Source organism: Martes martes (genome assembly GCF_963455335.1).
Source record: "Martes martes genome assembly, chromosome: 6".
Classification (NCBI taxonomy): domain Eukaryota; kingdom Metazoa; phylum Chordata; class Mammalia; order Carnivora; family Mustelidae; genus Martes; species Martes martes.
In genome coordinates, this window is record NC_137893.1 from 15,196,717 (window position 1) to 15,204,958 (window position 8,242).

At 46.3% G+C, this 8,242-nt stretch overlaps 1 protein-coding gene across 1 annotated transcript in view; it reads right to left on the reverse strand.

The window, feature by feature from the left end:
- The window catches only part of CCDC170 (coiled-coil domain containing 170), a 98,819-nt gene extending 97,252 nt beyond the window's left edge, over positions 1–1,567 (reverse strand). The window contains exon 1 of the mRNA XM_080805727.1: positions 1,444–1,567. The gene's annotated coding sequence lies outside the window, so the exon portion shown is untranslated. The remainder of the gene's footprint in view (positions 1–1,443) is intronic.
- Between the last annotated feature and the right edge of the window lie 6,675 nt (positions 1,568–8,242).

Consider the following 8,242-nt stretch of genomic DNA (forward strand, 5'->3'; position numbering starts at 1 on the left):
GAATGAAGGGCCACAAAGTCTATGATTCACTTTCAATTGTTTCTCCAAATATAAATAATATAAAAATACTAAAAACTTATGCATGGGCTAATATTCTTTTTTTAAGATTTATTTATTTGAGAGAGAGCGCGCGAGTGGAGGAGGAGCAGAAGGAGAGGGAGACAGACTCCTCAAGCTGACTCCCACTGAGCACAAAGACGTGGGGGGCTCCCATCCTAGGACCCTGAGATGATTACCGGGGAAAATCAAGAGTACGTGGCTCAGCAGACTGAGCCACCCAGGTGTCCCTGGGCTAATATTCTTAATTCACAGAGGATACCATATCAGGATAAAATTTGCAAATGTCAAATGGAAAAAAAAAAAACTTTTTATTTGCATAGTATATTACTAATTTTCCACAATAACCCAGGAATCAAAGAAATCGAAATATACGTCAGATGTAAGGCAGCAATCAAAGCTTCTAAATATTAGCAGAATTTGGGGCGCCTGGGTGGCTCAGTGGGTTAAGCCTCTGCCTTGGCTCAGGTCATGATCTCAGGGTCCTGGGATCCAGTCCCGCATTGGACTCTCTGCTCAGCAGGGAGCCTGCCTCCCTCTCTCTCTCTGCCTGTCTCTCTGCCTACTTGTGATCTCTCTCTGTCAAATAAATAAATAAAATCTTTAAAAAAAATCATATAAATATTAGCAGAATCCCTATAACGTTTTGGAGAATCCACCCCATGTTTTGAATCAAAGAGTGTCCCCAGAGATTTCTGTGGCAGTGTGGCTAGGCTGAGGACAACTCTTAGGTTAGCAGCTGTGCCCAGCACAATCCCTTCCCTATCTCTGGCAACACCCCTAGCACACTAGGCCTGGTGGGACCCTGATGCCAGGTCCAAAATGGGATACTTAACCCGGGCTCAGCCAGCCCTAACTTCGTGTGCGTGTTTGTGTTACAACATATCCGACGCCCCAAGTCCCTAGTGCCTAAGGAATTGAGTAAATGGATCCAAGGACAGCTGAGTGAATGTTTCTAGGGTGACCAGCAACAAAACGGCCAGCGACTTTGCTCAAGACCATCATTAACGCGACCACACCAGATTGTGAAGAAACTGCTCTGCATCACTACTCAGGCAAGGAGTGGAAGTTACACGAGGCGGGGGGCGTCGCGGGGCACCTCCAGGAGCTCCCTTCAGAACCCCGCCGTTTAAATGGTCAGAGAAGCAAACGGGTGCCCACTAACACCCAGACGCACCTCCCCAACTCTCGCCCTGCCCATAACTTCCTAAAATTAACCGGCCGCTGGCAGTCCCCGCGCACCTCCGAGGCGGAGCCATACCCACCACGAGGCCCCCGCGCACTGGGAAGAAGTTTGCAAACGCCCGGCGGCCGTGCAGCCCCGGTGCTCGGTGCCCCGCGGCCTTCCGAACGAGCCGGGAGCGCGGCCGGCGGGCCGGGACGTACCTCGGGCGCGGGTGGCGAGGCGGGGCAGCGGCGCGGCTGGTCCCGGGTGGGCGCCCGGCTCCCGGCTCCCGGCGCGCTCCCAGCGCAGGCGGCGGGGGCGGGGGCGGGGCGCGCGCGTCTCCTGGGGTAACTGGTCAACAGGCGCGGGCGGCGCAGCCCGTACGCCGGCGGCTCTGGGGGGACCTGGAGGCCCGCCAGGCTGCGTACACGCGGGGTGGCCGCGCAGCCTTGGGCCTCTGCGATGCGCCCCCGGCGTCGGACAGACCCGGATCCTCCCGACGGTGGCCTCCGGCGCGCGGGCGGCGCGGAGCGGCGGCTTCGGCGGCCCCGGCGGCCGGGTCTGGCCAGGCCTCGCCTCGGCGGAGCGGCAGACACTGGCCAGAAGGCCGGGGTTCCCGGTGGGAGAGGCCGGTCTTCGCCGTGGAACTGCCCCGCGAGCGCGATTCCAGGTCTTGTCCTTCTGCCAGGCAGGCACAAGTGACAGCAAGTGGTCAGTGTTATGGTCAGCGTTACCGTGCTGGCGCACGAGAGCTGTAGGACTGTGCTGACGCAGAGGTGAGGAGCACTTATTTAGCACCTACTGTGTGCAAACGCTCCGCTCCTTCGGGCTCCAGGGCCGGCTTCAAGGGCGTGCTGGCTGTGCGGTTGCACACGCTCTGCACTCAGAAGAGTCCCGCGCTTGATTTAACGCTCCAGCCTTGACGTTCCTAATGATTGTTGTACACCGGACCGTACACTTTCATTTTGTACTGGGCTTTGCAAATTAAGTAGCCTGTCCTGGTGAGGGAGCCTTCTTGCATTTGACCTTCTCAACAACCTGCAGGAAAATATAAGTGATAGTAATACTAGCGTTAGTATCAGCCATTGTTTCTAGTTACGAAATACTTACGTGTTCCTACCAGAGCTGCTCGAAGTGCTTTCCAGGTGTGATCTCGTTGAATAAACAAGATCATAAAGCGGACATTAGAATAATCCATTTTTAAGATAAGGAAACAATCACGAGGGGATGAGATAAATTAATTATTCACGCAAATACAGCTGGCCAGGGGCAGAATGGGGATCAAACCCCAGACCATAAGACTCGAGCACAGATAATCTGAGTATCCTGCCTAAGATCCCACTCTTTGTAGCAGAACCTAAAAATGGAACCCCACTCACCTCCCTTGAAGGTCCTTGGTGAAACTGTGTGCTGTTCTAAAATTAAACGAAATCAGAAAGATAGCAGCTCTCCTTGGATTGCATCCAGTGATCCTACATGCATCCATTATTGGCTGAGGATTTCTTGGCCTTGACAATGGTTTCTGTTTTTACAGCTCCATATCCAATCCATAATCACTTCAAAGGCTTGCACTTGGAGCACCATTTAAAAAAAAAAAAATCCTTAGGGGAAACTGAGGCTTTCAGAAATCTCCTATTAAACTATAGTATCATTTGTAATAATCATGTTTTCAAGTTGCAGTTTTTCCTTGCAGTAGAATTATGACACACTTTTAAATTTTGCAATTAAAAATTTCTCTACCTGGGGAAACAAGCACATAAATTGATGAAACCCCAAGGCAGCTGGCAGAGACCCAAGCTGAGGAAATCCCTTCTCTATTAACTCTACATCCAGTTGTTTCAGAATTCAATTTTATGAAGTTTAATTCTGGTCACTGTGGTCCACTTTGTAATTCTTCTTGACAACACATGACATGAATTCTCAGTCTATTTAAAAGTCAGCATTGGTTGGGATGCCTAGCTGGCTCAGTTGGTAGGGCATGCAACTCTTTCTCAGGGTTGTGGGTTTGAACCCATGTTGGGTGTGGAGGTTACTCAAAAATAAAAATCTTGGGGTGCCTGGGTGGCTCAGTGGGTTAAAGCCTCTGCCTTCAGCTCAGGTCATGATCTCAGGGTCCTGGGATCAAGCCCTCCATCCAGCTCTCTGCTCGGCAGGAAGCTTGCTTCCCCTTCTCTCTCTGCCTGCCTCTCTGCCTACTTGTGATCTCTGTCAAAATAAATAAATAAAATCTTTTTAAAAAAAAATCTTTTAAAAAGTCAGGGGCACCCGGGTGGCTCAGTCGGTTAAGCATTTGACTCTTGATTTCAGCACAGGTCTTGACCTCAAGGTCATGAGTTCAAGCCCCGCACTGGGCTCCACGCTGGGCATGGAGCCAACTTAAAAAAAAAAAAAAGAAGAGGCAGTGTTGGTGATGGATGCATGAATTAAGTAGATGGGAGGAATCCTTTCACAATGCAGAATACATCACCGCTGTGTGCACTCTGTATATCTTACAATTTTACTTGTCAATATACCACAGTAAAGTTTAAAAATAAAAAAAATTTTAACCAGTGTTAAACAGATTTTTTTCTAAGTGACAGCAATGCACTTTTGTGTAAGTGGGAGCAGACAAAGGGCTTGGCTGGCTCCTGCCCAGACACCTTTGAACTTTCTGGGATGTCAAGACATGAGCCAAGTGAGTCTTCAAGGCAGCATCTGATGACAGTGTCTTTGAGGGTTGAGAGGGAGGACAGAATCGGGGTGTAGGTCTGAGCTGGAACCTGGAAGGGACGAGCTGGTATGACGGTGACAGAACATGCAGGCTGGCAGCGGGGGGACCCTGGGCGGGATGAGGGTTTAAGCAAGGGAGGGAGGTCCAGAGGCACAAAGCAAGTTCCAGCCCCGACTTCTCACCAAACTGCGTGTCTGCACAATACATTATGACCCATCACACCTCAGTACAGACTTCTGGTTTTCATTGTAACGTCAAGAAAGACAGAAGGCTACCAGCTGTGTGACCTGGTGCAGCTCATATAACCCCTTCTTCCGGATGAGATGCCAGGCTGAGTTTGGGCTATGGTGTGTAGAACTCTTCTCCGGCCCAGATTTTGGAAGATGACCATTGGGAAGCTCGCACCCGGGGGACGACAACGGGGCAGCAGGAGGCGGGATGGGCTGGAGGAGACGCAAGGAGGTCTTCCGGAGGGGCTGTCATGGACCAGCTGAGAGCTGGCCCTCGTGCCATGGCGGGGTGCGGATGGGGAAGAGGGGGAGGTCTAGAGTCTGAGCTGCCAGCCAGGCTGGAGGTGGGGTGAGGCCTGAGAGGCAGCAAGGAGATAGAGCAGAGGAGGGAGGAGGAAAGAGAGTTCAGCTTGGGACAAATTTAGTCTGAGGTGCTGATAGGGGAAAGCAAACATTTTGCAGTTTGGGAACAGGAAGTCCTGGGCACATCCAGCTTAAACCAAAATTTCCAGCTCATTCTGCTGTAATATTAAATTTTATCCTGAAATGTGTTTATAAACCTGGCCCGGCTGAGGTATATGTTAAATAAACAGGCTCTCGGAGACGAGATAAAAACACCTCACGAGTAGCTCTGGGAGGCAATGAAGATGCTCTCCCCTCTGGCACTGGGGGTTCTATTTTGGAGATAATCTCTTGTGATGTCACAAGTTTATTGCTCGGTTTCTCCTTTTGTTAGTTTGTTTGTCTTGCCAATATACAGGTTTCTCATAGGAAAATTTGTAATACAATAATAACTTTGGGGGCTTTTGACTTCTATTTCGAAACCTGTCGCTGAAACCACTCCCATGATATTTTAGTTGTCTGAAGGTTGTTTTAAAAGACCGTATTTGATTTCAATATTTCTCCAAACAACTGAATGAAACATGGCCAAAGGCTGCAAGCAACTCGTGTAGCTAAAAGCATGGGATTGTGAAATTGTGAAATTCTCTGAAGAAAAATGAAGCAATAATGCTTAGAAAAATATTTTGGCTGTTGCACAGCAATAAAATCTTTAAAAGAGAAGTTTATAATATTGAAAGAATATCACTGCTGTATTACTTCAGTAGATGTGTTACTGAAAAATTAGAACTGATCTGTGTCGTTGGCAGATTTTTTTCCCAGACAAAAGCCAGCCCTCCTTGGGAGCTGGAAATACCAAGGGAAAGTGTTGTCAGGTCAAGCATTTCCCCCACTGTAACAAAATTGGGAATTAGGAGATTCCCCCTTCACTGAAATCAGATTGTAAATGAGATCTAGTTCTTTTTGTATATATGGGGCGGGGGGAGAACCAATGAAGTATAAGCGTGTATGAGAGACCTTTTCCTTGTTTAAAAAATAATAAAAGTCCTTGGGTTTATCCCTGGACTTTGAGGCCCTCAAACAGAGGTTAAGTGGACAGACTTTGGAGCCAGGCTGCCCGGGATGAAATCCTGGCTTTGCCATTGCCTGGTCTTGTGATCTTGGGTAAATTTCTCCACTTCCTTGGGTCTCTTTCCTGGTCTGTACTATAGAGGTACTAATAGTTAACCCATGGGGTTATTGTAAGGATTACATGAGTGAATGCATGTGAAGTCCCCAGTACAGAACTTAGGACAAAGTTCAAAGTGTTAGCTGTTTGCACTGTTCTTTTAAAACACAAGAGTAGGAAATTCCCTCCCAAAACACTGCAGAAAAGGACTAGAAAAGCAAAATTGTTTACTCTTATTCTAAATAGCTTAGAACTTCAGACGATCGTAATTTTTTTTTTTTTTAAGGTGGGGGCAGGACAGAGGGGGAGGGAGGGAGAGAGAGAATCTCAAGAGAGAATCTTGTGGAGCTTAATCTCACGACCCTGAGATCATGACCTGACCAGATTCAAGAGTTGGACGCTTAACCCACTGAGACACCCAGGCATTCTGGAAGATGATAGTCTTTTAAAAAAATTTTTAAACTACTCAGTATATACGAACAAATTCTTTAAGTACTTTCTTTACTTTGAAAAATCAGAATATTAGAAAGGGTTCATGGGTAGCAACTAGCAGCAACAGAAGTGCCTTATCTCCAAGAACTTAGAAACCAATTGGCCTCATTCGATTAAAACAAAACAGAAATATGCAAGATGCTTTATTTTTTTATTAAAGATTTTATTTATTTATTTGACAGGCAAAGATCACAGGCAGAGAGGCAGGCAGAGAGAGAGGGGGAAGCAGGCTCCCTGCTGAGCAGAGAGCCCGACTCGGGGCTCCATCCCAGGACCCTGGGATCATGACCCGAGCCGAAGGCAGAGGCTTTAACCCACTGAGCCACCGAGGTACCCCTATGCAATATGCTTTATAAAGACACTATTTCCCCAGCCAAGACAGGACTGTAACTTCACTGACTATGTTAACACACATGAAGAGGGAATGTGGTAATCACCATAGAGGTTATGGTACACCAGAAACTCAGGGGAAAGGCCCCGATCTCAAATGTTAATGTCTTATCCACTTGATACTTTCTCATCGAAATTAATAAATAAGATTTGGAGGTTTTAGAATATCCAGATTCCACCCTCAAAGCCTGCAAACCTGTGGCTACAGTCTCCCCATCCATTCACAGGATGTGTTAGGAATGTTCCAGAACAGGACGCTAATGTTACAGCGTAGTCCGAAACAGCAATGCGAAAAAATGAATGCAGTTCTTCAGGTTCTTTTTGCTCCCACAAGTTGGACCAATTGGTCTTAAAGGACTGATGTTAAAAATTCCACCCGAAAATATGATAATTTGCCAAGCATTCCATTAAATCAACTTTCAAAAGCAAATGTGGTTTCTAAATTAAGCAAAACCCCAGCTTCTTCTGGATCTTTAAAATGTCTTTATTATTTTGGAAAATCTTATGGGTTTGGGTGGGGGAGTGTGGGATTTTCCTGACCTCATTTTAGACACGCTTTAAATTTCTTTTAAAATAATGCCAACTTTCTTTCAAAGAGCAACAAATAATTCTTGTTAATAAAACATTTATAAAAGCTGAGGGTGAAGAGTTTCTCATATGCACTACTCTGGCTTCTCAGGATCGGTCCTGGCTTCCTGCTGAAAGTTTTCACAAAAGCAATCAAAAACATTTTGATGATTTTTCTGATTCAGACCAGGCTAGATTTTATTACCAACTGAGTCTGAACAAACCATATTACATATAACATATATTAAAACTGTAACATATAGAGAGAGCAATCCTCATCTACTCTTCTGAACCATAGCATAAAAATAAATTAGCCTAATTTTTGAACAGAGATTTTGTCTTCTAATTCAGAGATTTGGCATCAATTAAAGTAACGTCTTTATTAGCTTAAATTACTAGTCATAAATGTCCTTGGTCTATAAAGCTTCCTCTAGTAAAAGAGGACGAGAAGGAAGCAAAATACAGAAATCTGAGCACTCAGATAATCAATTGTTTTAAATGAATGCCTTAGCCTTCCCCGGGACAGATAGCTCTCGAGGTCGTTTGCTCCAAGTTTCATCGTTTATACAAAACACTGATTTATGAGGGCAAACTGCCTTATTTCATTGGATAAGTCAGCCACAAATACTTAATACCTGTTCCACGCAGAGCAGCGATCAGAATGTACAGTGAGTTTAAAAGGAAGGGGCATTTCCGGCTAAGCTAAGGTCTTTCAGAGTAAGGAGGAAACACAAGACATGGAAGAGAGGAAAACCATAGAACACAAACACCAAAAGAAAACCCAGTCCCTGAGCAATACTGCAAACATGGTAAGTCACAGCTGGAGTGGAAGTACCTGATGAGGTAGCCCTTGAGGAGCGGACTCTTAGGTAACTGCCAAGATAAGATAAAAAAAAAAGGAAGAACTTCCCTAACTCAACACATCGTTCTTTGAGGGCCACCATTTTATAACACGTATGTGAAAAAAAAAATGCTCTGAATCCATGGCTATATGTTGCAGTGTTCACACATAGTCACAAAAACCCGGACATCAGTGCAGCCTGACTGGCCCCACAGCAAAACCAAATCTGGGGCCCAGGTATGTGCTCCCGTTTTGACATCACAGTCGTCTATGGGGCAGAGAC